This window comes from Lipophrys pholis (assembly GCF_963383615.2).
Source record: "Lipophrys pholis genome assembly, chromosome: 1".
Lineage (NCBI taxonomy): Eukaryota > Metazoa > Chordata > Actinopteri > Blenniiformes > Blenniidae > Lipophrys > Lipophrys pholis.
In genome coordinates, this window is record NC_137635.1 from 5,388,501 (window position 1) to 5,409,251 (window position 20,751).

The following is a 20,751-nucleotide window of genomic DNA, read 5'->3' on the forward strand; positions in this document are numbered from 1 at the left end:
AATACAGCGCCGAGGAGATTCTGCAAGGAAGGCAAGAAGAATCTGCTTCTCTGCGTCGAGCGGCATCCCCGGGGGACGGATCCTGCCAGAGACGATGGAGAGACGATGATTGGCGAAGCATGTGCAGATACAGCACAACCACACGGATTCAAATTAGAGTATATGCTTGCAGAAAATCGGACCACACGTGCTGGAATCTGTGGCTGACGGTGGAGAACTGCTCGCCGGGACGTTCTGGGGCCGAGTCTATGAGTGAAATGAAAAATGGGGCCCTTACCTTCACTGTTACAACCTGACTTCTGCACGCTGGGAAACTAAATCTCTTACGTTTTCATTTCGGCACGTCTTCCCGATGTAGAGACCCAACAAAAACACTGGCACCAATCCAGGCTAACATGATGCATATGGATGTTTTTACATTCATTACTGGCCTCCGCTGCCTGTCTGCACTTTTATAAATAACCTCAAGTTTAGCAATGATGAATGGCACTATTAATTTAAAAAAGCATGTTTTTGTTCACTGTCATTTGCAATTTATCTCCAGTAATGATGCACGTGTCTACTTGGACTTCTGTCTTCATCTTTAGTAGTCTTGGAGATTAAGAAAATAATTTTTTCCCCCCTTGCGACAGTCTACACAGAAACATGTCATTGACAGACCTGCTTGTTCAGCCAAATAGCCTAAAAATTAACCAAATATTCCATCCAAAAGAGAACAGGTGTGTGGAAACCATTGAGCATTGTTTGGCAAAGGTCTTTGTTTAATTTAATTAGCATAATTTAAATATAATGCTTGTGCTTTGAAGCAGCTTAATGTCCTCTGGGTATGAGAGCCAGTTTTTTTTTTTTGTAGCCCCTCAAATGTGATCAGAGGCCAGCGCGTGTACGGACGCAATTCAGCAATACTCTGCCTGGTGTGGCGCCGTCTAAACAAGTAGCAAGTGTCATCTGCTGAACTGGCAGTATCTTGTATCATTTATCTGTCTTTTGATTTATGTACCCACTACACTGCCGTGCTGCGTGTTCTTATCTTTTATCAAAAGCACATCACAGACTTCCTCCTGGCTGAACATCTCCAGCGGTTCAAACCATCACAAGCTACTCATCTATGTACTCTCGCCGAGATCATATACTGTGTGTAGCTCTCCCTGTGTACACTTTACAGAGAGCCTCACCTGACTTTCACTTGGAAATGTCACGGCGCTGTATTCCATTAGTCAGCCTGAAAAGCGCCGAAATGCTGTCCCTGCTTCTTTCTCTGATGCCAAAACAATACAGATTGTTCTAATAGAATTAATCAGTTGTGTGTTCCTCTGGGATCACGTAATGTGTGCGGGGTGACATTTGCGATGGGACAGACATTAATTTGAATTTTCAGCTAAGTGACATTGAAAGATGGATCTGAATCTTTTAAAAAAAAAGTATTAGTAAAACACACAAAATAATGTAATGTGCAACATTTTCAGAGGCATATATACCATCTTTGAAAATAGCTTTTAGATTACAATCGGTGGTAAAATGGCAGTATTGTACTGTGGCTTTCTTCCACCATCCAAAGATGTGCCTGTTAGGTTAATTAGTGACTCTGGTCTGGACTTAGGTGTGAATCTATATGCGGGTGCTCGTCTCCCTGGGCAGGTCACCAGTCCATTACAGAGGTGTTAGCCCATCAACCGGCAGGTCCTATGAAGAAGAAAACACTGTTACCGTGACACCTCTACTTCTGACAGTAATGCTTCAGTAACTGGTTATTATGATAAACGCAGTGCAGTTACAATCCGGGTCCGCACACAGTGCTGTTCTCTCCACCTCACTGGGAACCTCAGCATGGACTTTCTCAGCAGCTGTGTTAAGGCCTTCATGCGCGGCATGATTCTTAGAGGTCGGAAAAGTTCTTCACTTGACCCAGTGCAATGTGGATCTCAAATTTGGGTACGACAACATGTTTCACGACGTCCGTAGACTTATGACCCTTCAACACACAAGGACAATGTCAAAATGTTGCAGGAGCCGGATGTTAGGATGTGTAAACAAGGCTTCTGCCGACACAGCTCCACAAGGTTTACTGGAAACCTTTTACTTTTTACCACCGCGACGCTCTGTTCATGTTGACCGTTGCATCGTATTCTGCTACTTTTCCACTGGTTGCTGAGTAGCTGTAGGCGGTAGGAATTTCTGACACACAACAGTAATTTGATTTATTTATTTCGAACGAAGGAACGTTTAAAATTAGATGAAACAAATGGGGGAAAAAAATTAGATAAAAAGAAATAAAAAGAAAAGTTCAATATAATACACATTTGACTCGTTCAAAAAGGCACAGGAAGAAGCCTCGGCTTGTCAAGTCCTACCCCCATTCTTCACTTATTGACAAATGCAAAATCCAATAAAATAACTAAACAGGTAATACAACGAAGAAAAAAAAACCACTCCAATCGAGCTATATATGAAAACAGAATTAATCAAAAACACACAAAAAAAAGAACAAAATGAACAAGCGCCATTAACATCTGCGAGATTTTCATGCTCATTCCTCATCTCTGTATTTTTCAAAAATATATCTTTCGGACATTTTTTTTAAAATTGCGTTATATTCATACATCGGCTGTTGTAAACCCATGAATGAATGAATGTTTTTTTTCAGTTACAGTGCAAAAATTACATTTTGTGCATTCAGTTTATAATGCATAAACATTCATGTACACTTGTTTTTGATTTGTTTGTTTTTCTTTTTTTTCCAATTTCTGTAGCCGAAATGGGCAAAGGCTGAGGCCAAGGCTGATTTTTGTTTATCCCTTAAAAACCAGGACACCAGTGACACAAGAGAAAAAAATAAAACAGAAAAAAATAAACATAACATAACCAAAGTAATACAAAACAGACAAATAGAACATAACAGAAGTAATACAAAAGAGAAATACAAAACAAAACGGAACAGAAGTCATTGTAACCGTTAATTATTTTACCTTTCAATGTTTTTTTAAGCACAACAGGGATTTGCGCAATTTGAGGTCATCGCTAAGTCCATTGCATAATATGACTCCCCAAAAGGAAACACATCTATATTTAACATTGGTTCTCACACTACCTACTTTAAATAAACATAATTTGAATACCAGTCGGAAGATTTTTCAAAATAGTGTTTCTAGCTTTTAAGTATACAATATCTACGAATTTTAAGGTTCAAGATTCTATAAATAGTTTATTAGTGTTATGTAGGAATTTAGGATTAGGTATTAGGTATTTATTATTCTAATAATTCATCACACTGTACTTCAACAAGATTCTAAGCTAAAATGATGTGTGTTTTAGGCGTTTTGTTATCGTTTCTAGAGTATTGTTCTCTCTGTGTCTGTGGTTTCATGACAAAAAAAAAACGAACAAAACAACAGCGCCAACTTGTGGCCTGGCATGCTAACTATATCGTTTTCCGCATAAACGCACGAATGTTACGTAAACAAAACTCTTGTGTTTTCACTTGAAAGGTTGTCGCATAACCGGGGGCCTTGAGCTTCATTAGTTCATACATCAAGAATGATAAGATCTACATTTTCGTTTAAATAACCGAGGCATCGTTGGCTGAACTTAATGAGTGAATCAGCGCTTAGTCATTGCTGCCAGCTTTACCGATGTCTCACAGTGAAACTGTAATAATAGCTCCAGTAGTGTTCACACTAATCAGGCTTATTTGAGGGAACGTTTCTAAGTTCCTTTCCACAGTGATGTGTCACTCTTCATTTTCAGAAGAGAAAAAACTCCATAACCTTAGTCAACATTAAATAAGTTTTAATTATGGATGATTGGAATACTTTTGAAGGCATAGACATCATGTGCAATATGAACAGAACCTGGCCAGGATACGAGAAATCTTCAATTGGGACCAAATTTCCCACGTTGTGTCTTTCACGCAGGAGTAGCATTATTAGTCCTGCCAGAATGAAATTAACGATTACCATCTCAAGGTTTGGCTTATTAAATCCTCTAATTCCGTCCTGCAGAAATCCCCTGGTGAGAAAGCGGAGAGGTGAACAAGCAGGGGATCCCTCCTGCATTTCTGCTGTGTCAACAACTGTCTACTGCCCACAAACAAGAGCGTGAGATATTATCGCTGTCTCCCGGCCAAAAATTCACTGCACTTTAATCTGCCCCCACAGAAGATGCTTCAAGTTTCCAAATGGGCCACAACTTCCTGGTCGCAGCTTCTCAGACCTCAGTAGGAAAAGCTCTTCAGCGGCACTTGTCAGTCATCTTGACGAGCGATCTATCATGAGATGGCGAGTCGCCCGAGGAAGAACTAACTGTTGTCTATAAATCTGAAGCGGTCACATCTATCCGGCAATGTGCATCAGGAGGAAACAGCTTTGCTATGATTCACGTACAGTCCCCCTCACATGACAGAGCACATCAGTGGATCTTAGCACTCGTTAGTCAGGAGCTACTGTTCATGTCTTGCTGCTTTATTGTCCACTCTCCGTCGTCATTTGTATCATCGGCCAAACTAATTCTTAGCCCAGATGCGTTTTAACAGTGCTGTGAATTAATCATCGGATTGAAAACAACAGATTTGTACTCATTTTTCATCATGCTTGATATTTTTAGTTTGGGTTTTTTTCCTCCCACAGCCAGAAGCTCTGATGGAACACCAAAGTGTGATCTATTAAAACTGGCTCATGTAGAACCGCATAGGTCACCAAGATTTGCATGTAATTAAAGCAAATAGATAAAGAAATACATAGATGTTTTTCAGAATGTTTCTGTTTTTTAAAATTGCCCGTTGACACCTAGATGCAAAAAGTTATGTGCTGTGTATCCAACATATTAGAAATATTTTATCTGCTAAATAATTGCAGAGGCTCAAATGTGCATGCAGACAAGCTGCTTATGCAATCCACCATAGCAATACATACACCAATCTGTTTACACAGGAGATAAACCGATATAGAGCATAGAATAAAGAGAAAGCATCCTTTGTTCAAACGCTTATCTATTGGGAATCCAAGAAATCCAGGCTTTAAGCAAAGGGGCACATTTGAATGTATTTGAATGTTGATTGATGAATCTGTTAGATTCCCCAAAGCAGATTTACTGTGTAAACAGAGATGACAAAAGATGTTGAATAACTCAAGCAAAAACAGCTTCATTCATAGGCTGATTGATGAGTGTTGTGTTATATCAGTGACACCATCCCCATGTCTGCTTGCAAACACTTTACTATCAACCTATAGTTAAAATCAGAATACCTGCATGAGAATCAAACTCCAAATAAGCTCAGTCGGTGATAGAACTGAGCTCGTGATGCGTTTTCAATTTGTAAAGACTTTTTCCATGAAAAAGAGCAAATGAAAACAACAACAACAAAAGAAATGTTGATATCAATCAACATGCCAGACACGGTAGCCTTAATGAAGGACACCTGTCCAGGCTGAGGACAGCAACGCGGATCCACGGATGACGCGCTGCATCTGTGCAAAAACATCTGGAATAGCAAACGTCTTTCACCTGAATGCAGTTAGACTGAATACTGAACGCTTTGCACCTTCACAACGTGCACATGAAACACTGCTGCTCATGTTTGCTCCACTACTTCTGCACTGCACCACGCTGAAGATGTTGCTGTGCATTATCGTCTTATTCTATATTATGCGATCCGAGCTCGTATTCATACTTTTTGTGTTTTAAATCATTATTTAATACCGTCATGATTTACACACTGAGATCGAGAATCTGTTTTGGTTTTTTACGTTGAACGACACTGAAGTAAGTCGTTTACACCACTTCAAACCTTTTGTTGCATTTTGGGTCTCCGATTACATGACAACGGTGCTCGGAGACTCCGTCTCCATGGAAACGGGGGGAAACGTTCATAAACAATGCTAATGGGCATGTGCTACACAACCGTAGCAAATAGTTCTTCTGCACATGTGATGTGCATATTTGAAGGACAGTAACAAAGATGGCGGCCTCCAGAGTGTCATGACTCCCGGTACATATTCTCGTGGTACTTAATAGTTTTTTAGTTGAGAGTCACCTGTAATAGCGATCCAACTTCATCGTCTGTCCGTCCGAATGTCCGTGTACTCGCCATTGTTAATGTTTATAGCGTATTGTTCATTGCACACACGTGTGTGGTTTCATTACAAAAAACAAAACAGTACCAGCTCATGGCATTGCATGCTAACGACACTGTTTTCTGCCCTTTCCATTTAAACGTCATCGTTTTCACAATGTTGCACTGTCGAGAAGTGAAAATGATGTCACTTGAAACGTTGTCGTGTAAAATGGGCCTAAGCCAGGCAGCTTGTGTACATACACACAAAAAATCTGATCAGACTTCTATAGTCATCAGATTGTTCAGAAGATCAAGATTGCGATATGCTTAATCAGATAATGGTAGTTATTTTATGACGACAAAGGATTAACACACCAAAACTTTGCAAAACATACTCAGCCGTCTTTGTGCATGCCAACACTTTAGTCTGATTTAATTTGTTCTCTTGCATTCTGTTCCTTTCTGGGGGTAAATAAAAAATCTCAAGAAGCAGCAGTGGAAAGTTGACAAAAAGTCAGAGTAAATTCTTGTTAAATGTACGGCAAACCATACACAAAAATAAAAAATTAAATAAATCCTACAGCAGACTCAAAAATGTAAAAAAAAAGGTTGTTTTTTTAGAATTAGTATTTCAATTGTGAACACATTAGGTATTATTAGAAGAATCTGATGACTCCCACTAATCAGATTCCATGGGCTCCGTAACTGGAAAAACCTCCACTCCAGTAAAAAACAACCTCTAACTTAGTCACTGGAATTTATTCAATCAATTATTATTTCATCAAATTGACTGAAAAGATTGAAAGAAGAGAAACATATCAACTGCACGATGGAAGTGTGATTTACACTGTATTCTAGGTGCTCTATTAATCATAGTAATAGAATTGACTATCTTAAAAAAGAAAAGCCATCTACAAAAGGTCCGTCAGCTTAATTTTGAATTAACCTTAAATATTTTGTTGAGCAAAATAAACGAATAGAACAAAAACATTTTTTTTTATGCGTTTTCTTCCTTCCATTATTCATTTAAATTGTTTTATATGCGTGCACACTCGTCCAATACACGGACATTGTAAGAGACGTTGACACAACAGTTTAATATTAGATAGCATTTTGTAAGCCCAGGTCAACTCACACCGTATATATGACAGCTGTGATGTATAATGTACACCGATCTGAAGAGAAAGACCACATGTTCCAGTGTGGGAAGGCGCGAGCGTGTAAATCAAAAATTCATTGCTCCAAACACACTACACAAGCCGTCGTATTTTGAAGATACCGAGAGCAGATTTACAGCTGTACGAGTGGATAATATGCAAATAGTATTCATGGCAGGTTGTATAATTTTCCCTTTAGCTTTTGCTATGGCAATAGAGCTTATCATGGGCCATCAAAGGATCTGCTTGGTTGACGTGGGGAAAGCTACAGAGAGATGTGCTCCAGCTCAAACGCTGGAATGTGGATGGTATAAATGCTGCAATAGGTGTAATAATGGCTGCTGCACAAACACAGCGCCAACCTGAATATGTGTAATCGACAATGTGAATAAAGCAAACTCTAGTATGGTTTTGAATTGACTAAATCAATTTAAAAACAAAATGTATGTTCCCAACTCATCCAAATACTGTGTCATTATCAGGCTTCTAAGGGGGGGAAATGCATAATTTAAAATAAGCATGCATACCAACCAGTCCTGCTCTAAAGTACTTACAACATGGCAGCTACTTTTAGTGATGTTTCTTAAAATAAGCAGCTGTGCAACTCTCAGCGGGTCATTTTCCAGTATTAAAGTTTGATCTCAGTATGGGATTATGTTGCTGTCTGTGATTTGTTCTTCCATAAGCCAGTGCTCTTTCTCTTGCCCCTAATTTAAATGGGTGTGACTTAGACTTATGCCATTCTCCTTTTCTTTTTTGTTCCACCTGCAGTTCCCTCCAGCACCATTTAGAAAGGGGAGCAGTTCCTTGCCTTTTTGGTTTTTGGTCATTCTTCATTGATTTTCTGTGCTTCAGATTTCTGCCCTGTAGCCACCAGGTAAGTAATAATTAGGGCTGCCAATCAATTAAAATTTCCAAATGAATTAATTGGGATTAATTACAGTTTTCTGTCACGACTTTGCACTGAGTTGTCCTCTCAATAGCTGCTGCATGCTCTGCATGGCAGTCATCACCACTGGTTTGTGCCTGTACATGATTAGATGAAAGTGTAAACATCGTAAAGTGCTTTAAAACTATTTTGGGGGGGTGATAATGCATTATATAAGTGACGTCCATTTAAAATGTAATAAAAAATAAATTTAAAAAACATACAAAGATCGCCTCAGTTCACCATTAAGTGAAATAATGATGAAGGGCAAGTGCTCACATATATATGCTCACATATATATATATATATATATATATATATATATATATATATATATATATATATATATATATATATATATATATATTTTTTTTTTTTTTTTTTTTTTTTTTTTTTAACAATACCAATTTTAAACAATATGACAGGGTGAGAGCAGAGTAAACTGGACATGTAGATAGAACAGAGACAAATACAGATATTAATACTTTTCATGGAGCAGACAACCGTTAAATGTTTTGTTTGTAAACAAGCACCAAATTTGACACACAAACTTTTTGGGGATTGCTCTTTTGATAAAACCTGTTTGCCACCTAAAAATTCAAGATGGCCATCAATGAATATGACATCCTATTTTAATAATCTTGGTGTGAAATCAGACATTTTTGACTATGTGGAAGCCGAATTTGGAACTCACTGGCTTCCTTGTACCATAACAGCATTCCCAGAATCATAATTAGGGTAAAAAGTCCCAATACCATAGGCACCTTCTGTTCGATATATTATTGGATGAACATGTCGGCAGTGGGCCTATACTTGTTTGGCACTTATATTCTTACAGCCTGGATGAGTAAACTACAACACATCTAAACCTATGCTTAAAAGTCAGACGTACCAGGAACCTCTAATTTATCAGAATATTTAGATTCTGGGACTGATATACTATGGTATAGCGAAACCAGTGAGTTGGTACATAGTTCCAAATTCAGATTTGACATTGTCAAAATATCATTTGACACCAAGATCAATCAGATAGGACAGGTTTGTGATTTTATTGCAAAACGTTATACATCTCTGTATAATGGTGGCCATCTTGAATATTTCGGTGCCTCACAGGTTTTATCAAAAGAGCAATAATCTGCTCTACTATTTAGACAAATAGTCACCAGTTACCCTCAAATTAATGTTTTTTGATTATGGGGAAAAAAAATACCTAAATAAAAATCAAAGAAGAACATGCAAACTCAACACAGAAAAAAAGACCCCAAAGTGAACCAGGGGCATTCTCCCTCTGAGGCAAGAGGGTCAATTACTACATCAGCGTGCAGCCCTCACTATAAGTGTATTTTTATCTCTTTATTTGGTACTAAGTGACCCTCAAGCAATCCCAGTGCGAGGGGCCGTGGTTTGATCTACCGCAGCCTTTAAAGTCTTGGACGTCTGTGGTTGAATTCAGTGGAGACCGGGGGCTTGCAGCTGCGGGAGATGTGATGTGCACCGTAGACTTGATTAATTCTCTACTCCATCATGAGTGCCATTCCACTTCATGGCAAAACGATTAACTTCCAAGTGACGCCTTGAAGTCGACGCCAAAAGTGCTCAGATCCGCATCCAAAGAATACAACTCGAGCACGATGTTCACATCAGAAAACTACAGGGAAATTGATTCCCTTGAATCATGAAGGACTTTTATATGCAAACAAAATCTGCGGAAAGGATTTCTGATAACGTAACAGGCAGTAGTGAGAATCTTGTATTTTCACACAGTTATTGTGTGAAACGGTCACGAGTGCTGGACCCAGTCAAGGTCATTTCTTTCAGCCCGAAGTCTTACAACTGGTTGTTGGTTTGTTAATTTTGACAAGAGGTTTGTGGAAATAAGTTTTATGACTCACTTTGTGACTGAGAGAAATACAATAAACGAGTGGTGAGACCCTGGACAAGGAAATGAAAGAGTTGAGGTGTTTTGGGGGGATGAATACAGAAGAAGAGCTGAAGCAGTAACACAAAAACAGCACAGTTGAGTTCACATTTATTCAACAAACCAGTAGTTTCGGAGCGTTTTTTTCTGCTGAAGAGAATGCAGAAAAAAAAAGGGTATTGTTCATGACTACAGATGCAGATTCAAGTCAGTAATGCAAGGTCAATTCCAGTGTAAGATTTCTTACTTTATTCATGAAAGAGTCAACTGATGACCGTGACAGCCACACAGTCTGTAACGTGTAATGTTTGGCTCATTCAAAGCAAAGGGAAGAATTCAATGGAAATCTAATTCAGCTGGTGAAAGCAATCCACAATTTCTTTTGCCAACTCGTAACAGAATTATAAAAACGCATAAACTCTGGTTCCACTCAAAGTCCATTCATCTCTTCATTCATCCTTTGTCTAACTACACACACTCAATGACCGTGAGCCTCCATTTTTTGCATTTTCATGTTTACATGGCAAGGTTTTGAAAACTATATCCGTTCACATGAGAACGACAAAAACTCTGAAAACAATGTAGTTTTCATGTTGAGCCTCTGGTGGGTGCTGTTGTTTGTTTTTGTAATGAAACCACACACATGTGCTCAGAGAACAATACACTTTAAATAGTAACAATGGGAGTACATGGACATTCTTGTGGGCCGACCACTAAGTTGGATTGTTATTACGGTAACCGTCAACTATAAAACTACCAAGTACCAGGTGAATAGGGACTGGGAGTCATGACCATTGTTGTTATTGTCCGTCCACTCATGCCTGCGCAGAAGAACTGTTTACTATGGTCATGGTGAGCATGTGCAGTTGCAGCGTTTCCAACATTTAAATGAAGACGGTCCCCGAGCATTTTTAGAAAAGTGTTGTTTTCGCCCGTTTACCGAGCCGAGTGCCAACCACTATATGGCCTTTCATCATTCATTCATTCATCTCTGGATAACATAGGAAAGACGTTCTGTGCAGATTAATTTTCTCGTTGTGGATTAGGAATGTTAACCATGTTGAGCACAGCAGAGTTTGAAAATGTCAATATATTTGTAATGTTGACAGCATGTCGCTGAACACAAACATAATAAGTGAATACTGCAACTTCCATTAAAAAGACACTTCACAGTGAGGCAGGATATAAGCAGGAACTCGCTCATGTATGTTATATATATATAAATATATATATTTATTAAATTTTTTTCTTATTTTCTTTTAATGTTGCAGTATCAAAAGCTTTTCTTTGAGAAATAACAGAATGTGCACATTATACCGCAAGGTGAGTGTAGAAAAGAGTCAACACTCCTTCCCTCTGACTCCCGCTGGCACGCCTCAGTCAAACAAGCGACACACAACCTGCTCAGCTGTTTCATTACATTCCCCCTCTGCTGCGGCTGATCCAGGTTTCACTCTGCAGCATGGTGCTGATACAAATTTCCCTCTGATTGGTGACATTTCCTGGCAGACGTGATGACATTTTATTTGGTGATGAAAGTGATGTGATGATGAAAATGCGCCCTCGACATTGCAATTCATCAGATAGGCTGGCAGCGAAATACATGAGCTACTTCTGAAACGTTGTAAGTCATAGCTTCAAGTCACATAGGAGCTGCTGCGAGCTTGCACTCAGCTTAATTGGTGTGTGTGTAATGTGCTGCAGTCTGATACCGGGATTAGGTCTAACCCCGTCATCTCTGGATAGAGCATATTTAACATATAAAAACCAGTGAAATTGAGAAAATCTATTAAAGAGGCCTCCGTTAGCCTCCCCCAATGCGTTGCTCTCGATATTTGCTGAAGCTGCACTGCTGAAAGCCCGACATAAGCATGGTGGGGAGCCTGATCAGCTCAGCTGGCAAAAGCGCAGCGTTATAAACCATGCAGGTTCAGAGTTCACCGCCTATAATGTGTTTCTAAATTAAATACCCCATTAAAGCCTATTAAATAGTGCAGAACCCAAAAAAATAAATAAATAAATTGTGCAATATACAGTTGTCCTGATTAATGCTCATTGCTGTGGGGTCACTGAGCGACGCCTCGTGTGAGCACTCTTAACAAACAAGATATAAAAACCACAAATCACATGAAAAGGTCTCTCATGCTACTGGGCTGTTTTGTTTTTTTGGTCTGCACTGAAATGCATCGATAGAAACCAACTCCATCTTAAGTAAAAGGTGTGATATAACAATGAGAAGATGTAACTGATCTTTAAAAACCCAGACTTCAACCTCCCTCAAATTAAGACCCTCAAAACTTTTTACTGTCAATTTAAATCAGTTCCAGTGAAGGCGACGTCTAATTACAAAAGCTGCAACTCTTTTCATTCGAGGTCCTATATTGTTATTAGTAACTTTGAGGTGCAAACTATTTTGTTTGTGTGTGTAAACATAATCCAACTGCTTCATATTTTCCACAGATCCAAGAGGGAAGCCAAGATGTTCTTCTGATAAAACAACTCCTACCCAGTCAGAGGCAGCGCAGGTACAGTGGAGCTGTGCGGGATTGAGCGTGCTGTTGAAATTGGATGTTGAGGCAGGCAGCAAAGCCAAGGTACCGCTATCGTGTGAATCGATGTGTTTGTTCAGTTGTGGTCACAACTTAAAGCAAGCGAAGGGTTTGTATAAGGTAGATGTTAGAGGACTGAATGGGCGCTATTGATGGCCGAAATTTTGGAGCGTTACTCATACATTATTTATAGTTTTGTCTTTTCTTGTCTGTACTATTTTGGGTGATTTTGCAATGTAACTTCTGTGGGTTTCAAAATGCAACATGGTCTTTGCCTGGGCAGCAGCAACCGAGAGTTTCAGGGACGATGTAACAGCAGATAGAATCTGGAGGTCAGGGAGGTACACACAGCACCACTGTTGACGTTCAATTTTTAAAAAAAAAAAAAAAAAAAACAAGTGAGGGGATGACACCGTTATCCATTTCATTAAAAAAATGCTTTTTTATTTTAAGTAAGTCTAATGAAGGTTAATTAAAACTGTAATAACTAGCTTTAGTGGAAAACAAGTGTAGAAGTTACAATAAATGCAGACTATGGCCTCGTTTACACAACGTTTTCAAGTGAAAATGCAAAACAACCATTTTGGAGTATTGGAAATACGACTATTAATAATATATTGACCTACAATATACCAAACAACTGTACTGTCATGTTTCTGGGATAACTTGATGAAGCCATGAAGAAAGAAGACAGATATTTGGTTCCAATTTTTACTTATTGCTTGTAAAAAGGCCATAACCAGAAACTTGAACAAAGTTGAAACACCAAGCAACGGTTCGATATCATCAAAGATATTTACTTAATGGAAAAGATGACTCATTACTTAAAACTCTAGAGACATACATTTGAGAAAAACTGGAGGAAATGGAACGCCGACAAGGAACATGACACCAAGAACTAAACGGACTAGTCTAAAGGACTGAGAAAGTAAGAACAGGCATACTGGAGATGCCTATACTGTATTTTTGTTAATCACTGTTTGTGATTATTAAAAAGAAAAAAGAAAAAAGAAAGAAAACGCAAAACCTCTGTTGTGTTTTGAGGGTCTGTTTACATAACAACAGTGCTTGAAGGCAGTGAAAACGGAACTTTCTGAAGAATCGCTCCTAAAGTGGAACTTTCCCAAAACACTCCAAATAAGGTCTCCATGGAAACAGGGAAAACACAACTTTCATTGTGGCTCAGTCTCCACGGCGGAATAACACTGCACTGCACTGCACTGCATTGCGCTGCGTTTCCCTCCAGAGTGTCATGACTCACGATCCATATTCTCCTGAGACGTGGCAGTTTCATAGGTTTTTTTCTATATATTTCTCATAATTGGCAAATGCTGGCTCACGGACTTAACGATATCTTGATTTTGAGAGAATCAGACTTGCTTTGAGAAACAATCTCGAGGGAATTTATCTATGTAGTACTGTATATAAATTACAGTATATGTAACATTAGGTGATACTCCAGCGGAGGGTGAAGGACGTTGGGTGGGATGGAGATGTGGGTTGGATTTATTTTTTTTTTCCTCTCCTGGTTCTGCCTTAATTTATGTACATACAAGTAAATTATAGCATCATAATATTATAAACTCTAAATCTCGGTTTTAGTGCAAGAAAAAACTATTATAAAGATGTACTCCTTTAAATAACTATCTTTTTACAAAACATGCCAAACCTGAAATTCGAATAAAATAACTACAATTCCAGCAGTATTAGTCATGTTTGCTTTACAGCTTAAAGATCACACTGGATTTTATCGCATCAGAAAACATTTGGGCACATGTAGCTTGAACTCAAAAATATTGTAGGCTACTTCAGAATACATATTATGGTCTGAATAACTAATTATTATATGCAGTGCACACACATTTCTACATCTGTGTGATCCTCACCATCCGAGCTGACAACACATAATACAGACAGAAGTGAAAAGAACATATTTTATATGCCTCTGTGCCCCTGGTAGTCAACTAAATGCTTGTTAATTCCATCTCGCGGGCCTGATTGGACTCTGGCGGGCCGGTTCTGGCCTGCGGGCCTTACGTTTCACACCCCTGAGCTGGAGGTTTAACTTGTGTAGAGTAAGTTCTCTGACTTATCAGCCTTTCCATGACATTGACTAGTATGCATGAGGTCAATCTTTAAACCTCTAAAGCATTTGCTCTGATACTAATCCAGATATTTTACATTTTCTCAAAGGAATCGATTGTATGGTGCAAATGTTATTCAACGATGACACACTAGGATGACACAGTCTCTCCACCAAAATGCAGAAGGAATAAGTGGTGATTCAGTGGAGATCTGTTTCTCAACCGAGCAGTGGTTTGCCCTTGTGTGTCACATTATAGCGTGTTATCACGTCAAGGCTAATTGGAAGTGTGGGAGGGAATACCAAGCGCGGACACTGAGGACACAATGATGACAAAAGAAAAACAGTGAGAGCCAAGAACAATATTCAAGCTGCCTGTGAAGATCTGATACGATATACCGCACCGTCACAATGTAAAGTGTCTTATATTGCCGGCATAATACTGTATGTGTGGACTTTATAAATCCTTCAGAGTGTATTAGTATATTCATTGTGATTGATGGACAGTGCTGCAAACGGTCACAAAGATGCATTTTCTTCAATGTTTAATAGTTAAAGTAATCACCAGGCTTTCTGCAATGCTTTCCTCCTGAAACTAAACCAGTAATGGTGAAGGATCTGCGGACTTGGTGTCACTGTATTCCTTGTACATTTATATTTGATGCAGCGCATTAGTGTTGTCACCAGGACACCTGCAGCAGATGGAAAGCCTGTGATGAATTAGACAATTATGAATGTCAAAATGACAGGATGATGTGTGTCTGGGCTCTGGTTATTGTCAGGATGAACTTATAAAGTGCTGACAGCAAGTTTTAATATTTAAAAGTTGCCCTGCACGTTGTTCCTACTCGAGGCTGTATGCTCAGTGAATCCCCATGAATACAATTAGAGCACTTTCACATGTACTCTCCGTGCCGGCTCTGTGCTTCAGGTAGCCCTATAGCATGGTTATACTTGGATTATTGTTTAAATGATGTCAACAGGCTTAAATATTGCACCATTTCTGTACAACTGTATGCAATCTCCAGAAAATACCATCCTTATGCAACCACTTCGGAAGTTTCCAAAATCGGGAGCAACTGCTAGCAGCTTGTTATAATTGCTCTACAAGAATGGGGCAATTTTATAACAAGCCCAAATTTGTCTGGCTCAGTGTAGACCGACTGGAGGCCAAAACAGCCCGAACGCAAGGTAAAAGCAACGTCAGAGGTCCCCATCCAAAGCCGTGCATCGTGTACCGAGAGCGGATAACAGTGCAGGATAATGGTGGAGTGCAAGAAACAATAACGTCGGCACGGCGGTGCAGGAGTGCTCTGGAACTGGACCATCATGAAGAACCAGAAGAATCGGACTGGGACTCTGCCCACATACAAGCTACGCATAGATGTGCAGAGTTAAAAGGGACACACACACACACACACACACACACACACACACACACACACACACACACACACACACACACACACACACACACACACACACACACACACACACACACACACACACACACACACACACACACACACACACACACACACACACACACACACACACACACACACACACACACACACACACACACACACACAGAGATTAGAGGGTTGGGGAACCAATCAAATGTTCCACATGAGTGGCCGTGACACCTCCACTTGTCAGATATGTCCGTTGCATCGGCGCGCAGAGAAAAACGCATCTTCGAAAGGAAGCTTGGGAGATGGTGGCACGATGGCTACATTTTCCCAGAGCATTTGAGGCGATGAGACAATGGCGGTGCAATACTCAGCACTATTTAAGATTATCTCCACTGTGGTGTTATGAAATACAAAAAGCTCTCTCCCCCAAGTCTGGGCATTCCTCCGACTGGTGTAGCAACACTGCCCCCTGCTGGTTTCACCATGCACAGTAGATCGCACGAAAACCATCTCCACATCAACAATGTATGTCTGCTGCTCGCAGAGGCAAAGGATCCCTTTGTCATGAGAAAGCATTGAATGAGCAGATGAGCAGAGACGCGCGATAAATCTATCCACCCATAATGTTGGCTTTCCTAAATGCCATCTGTGTGTGTGTGTGTGTGTGTGTGTGTGTGTGTGTGTGTGTGTGTGTGTGTGTGTGTGTGTGTGTGTGTGTGTGTGTGTGTGTGTGTGTGTGTGTGTTCATTTTCCAACACTTTTCAAAATGTTTTGGAAAGAAAAAAAAAAAAACAGCTTCACCACATGCAGCTAAATATCATGTAATCAATCTTGCACGGTTTGACAGGTTGCCTAATGCTATTTGGATTAATACAATTAATACACACAGTTCTGCCGTCGACACATTTAAATTATCTTGCAGTGAAATGATAAATATTTGCACATCTCAACATCAGGCACAAACAAACATGTTTCGTTTCCATAGGCAGAATTAATGTGAAATTTACTGAATCTGGTTTGTTAGACAAATCTCATGAATCAAAGAAAACAAAATGTTTTTCATGGTTCCTCTTCTGCTAAATTCACTGAGACAATTCAGGTAAAGAGGTCTGTCGCTCCAGTTAGTACAGTATATCTACCATTTCATCAAAAATGTATATATCTTCACATAAGGAGATGACTAATAGGTGACAGAAGCCCTCAGTAGGGCCCTACAGAGATGTAGGTTACGACTACCCTCAGAATAGACGGCCATTATCCTGAACAGGCTGGCCTATAGTTATACATTTTCGCTTACACCGCTGACAAGGCGCCTGCTTGTACTATTTCAAATGTCATATTCTCTTTTCATTCCCAGATAAGTGAGACAAGTGCATCTTCCTCCATCCCCACCATTAAGACCACAGCATGAAAACATGGCAGCACAAACATCCTTTTCTGGGTCACAGAGGAAAAGAGAAAGAGACAGAGAGAGAGAGAGAGAGAGAAAGATGGGTTTTAGAGCTCCGGGAAAACATGTTACAACTTGTCCTGTCCGCAGAGATGCGCTTGCTGATGCTGAACCTCCTTCTTTTCACATTACTCAAGCTTAATCAAAATAACCTTTCCACGATGCTAATCACAGCAAAACTGGCACCGTCGTTGGCTGTGATGTGTGCAGGAGAAGGTTTGAGCTGCTTAATGACATGCATTCTTCTCCACATGAATCCCTGATATGTAAAATTATTGCACAAGGTGGTCCTGAAATCTCATCAGATCATCAGGTTATAGTTTTGTTTTGTTTTTTTGAACCAGAGCAACCTGTGGTCAAACAGCATGGGGCTTCCGTTTTCAATTATTCAAAATAAAGTGTAATAATGCAAAAAAAAAAGAAAAAAGAAGGTTCACCTTCTGACATCTGTATTGATTAATATTCTAAACGTGTGTAATAAAAAGTCTGTTCAGTTTTACAGGGGTCAGCACAGTAAGTAATTGTTATAAATTATATTGTTATATATTATAAATGGATTTGGGTAGTTTTTATGCAGATGACTCAAACTCTGGTTCCCTTCACTTAGGGTCAACACCAATTTTTATTATGAATTAGAATTGTTTCTGCGATTTGTTTAATTTTTTTAATGAATGGTTTATCTTGCAATATTTTTGAAAATATACTTCCATCCATTTTAGACACACACTCAAAGAAAAAAGAAATATGTAGTTCTGTCATTTCCCCCCACAGTGCCAGTGATTCAGCAGCTTACAGGAGCTTGTGTGTAGTTGTGAAATCCACTAGATGGTACTGTAGTCTATTTATTACACTGAGGAACGCCGGAGCCTCGAAATGAGAACGTCTGTCTCATAGATAACTAAAACATATGGTGCAAGGAAGGAAGGAAGGAAGGAAGGAAGGAAGGAAGGAAGGAAGGAAGGAAGGAAAAACTGCATTTTGAAATCATCACAATAATGTGGGAGTCAAAAATCTCAGCTGTTAACATTTTGTAACTCCAGATGAGGACTGATGACAAGATGAGATATGATTTAATCAAAGTCCCAAATACGATAGTTCTTATTAGTCAACGAGCTTGAAGACTGTGTAGAGTACTTCTAGAAATTCAAATTACAAGAAATACAACAGTTTTGTGCTTTTGGAATTTAGACTGATTTCATTTATTTCATTTCAGTTTCATTTACACATAATCCTAGCATACAATAATATCAGGACAACACAATAACAACGCACAAAAATATTCATATATGACAGAGATTTCAAGCTGAAATCGTGACTCAGCACTTCAATCACAAGGATTTTTAAGAATTATTTTATTTAATCAAATGTATTTCTGTAGTTATGATCAAAATGCGTGCATTTGGTATTTCTACGGTAAACAACTAATTGAAAGTAATCAGTAGTTCACGAACTTTTGAAAATTGACTTGTGGATTCCACATGTGGCTCAAGGGCCGTCAGTTTCCCTTGTCATGAGTGAAACTTTAACATTTTCAACTGAAATTTAAATGTCCAAAATCAGTGGCTGAGCCCTTAACAAGGAATTAATCCTTTTAACACGGAGTGAGTTATTGCACCCTGTCAGAAGTGTATAGACTGGCCCCGGGGCCCGGTAATTGGTTAGTGTTGAGCCGGTGATATACATGAAACAATGCCATCGATTAGGCCCTAATAAATCTCACCCCTTGCAAGAAGCAGCAAAACGCTCCAGTGTTCTTGGGGGACGCATCAAACGAACGATCCCCACAAAGTGTGGGAGATGGATAATGCAGGATGCTGGCAGAGTAATGAAGAGTTCTCCAGTGGATGGGAAAACACCTCGTGGCCTGCAGCCCCTTCCTGTTGCTGATCCTCTATAGATTTTCCATTTGTTTAAGTACGACGTATCGTATGCAGGAAATCTGACATTGGCTGGCGTCATGTGAAACTTTGCAACAGACGGCTTGTTCATCTCCAGTGGCGATTTAATGAATAGGGATTGAGCTCTTTGTGACGTCACTACATCTTCTTCACTGTGCGGTTGTTCGAATATGTAATAAATATACTTGAATGAAGCAGCGGCAATGAATAGATTTGCATCGTATAATTGTATTTTGCTTTGCCCTCCACTCTAATAGATCCTCTGTCTTTTAAAATGTGAACAAAGATCTCATAGACATCTGATATCCACTTTAAGGCGCACAATACTCAATGATTAGCACCGTCTACGAGGCGAAGCACTCAAGCAGCTCGAGCTCTGCACTGAGATATTGACTTATTGGTCTAATAGTCTGCCGCATTTACAAGCATCCATCCAGTAATGTGCAAACACTTTGCAGGGGATGAGAAATTACCATGTGGCCAACAACAAGACTGAATGGAGACTCTACGTTGAAATGGTGTGATGTTTGAGGTTTTATGGTATGAGGAGTGTGCGTCAGGCTCTTATCCTCTCTGCATCACTTTACAGCCGTTCGATACACAAATCAATGCATTTAATGTGGGCTTTTTATTTAAGCCAGGAACAGTGACATGGCTTACAGCTGGTCAGGAGATGGTCGATTCTATTTATTAGGACTGTTTGTCATTTAGACTGTCCCTATTTAGGCTACTCAGACATATGGAAGCGATGGATCAAATATGTCAATATCAATAGTATTGGCGGGGTGGTTACTTTTGCTCGGCCAAACATTTATGAACAATCAGCCGACAGGTCGCCACTGAGTAAACTGCTCAGGTTGCATCAGGAAGGGAATCCAGTGTAGAAACCGCAAATCAAACACGTCACGTGATCCGCTGTGGATTCAACGACTTACTAGATGTAGGCAAGTAATAGAAGAATAACTATGGCATTATCTGAGGAAAATCACAATTTTGCCACAATACAAAGAAAAATCTCTCATTCCTGCTAATTAATAATCGACTCCCCCCCCCCCCCCCCCCCCACATCTTTTAAATTGCAAATAAAGATCCCAGTGTGCATCATTGAAATATTTTTTTTCATCTAATCAGAAACAAATATATAACAAATCAAACACATGATTGTTACCAAGCAGGCAACATCTGACCAATATATCAGTTACCCGAGCAAATCATTTGTCACATATATATGCATATTTTATCTAATTTATGAAAGAACCCCAAGATAAGCATCGCCATGTAGAAACACTGTCGTTTATCTTCTA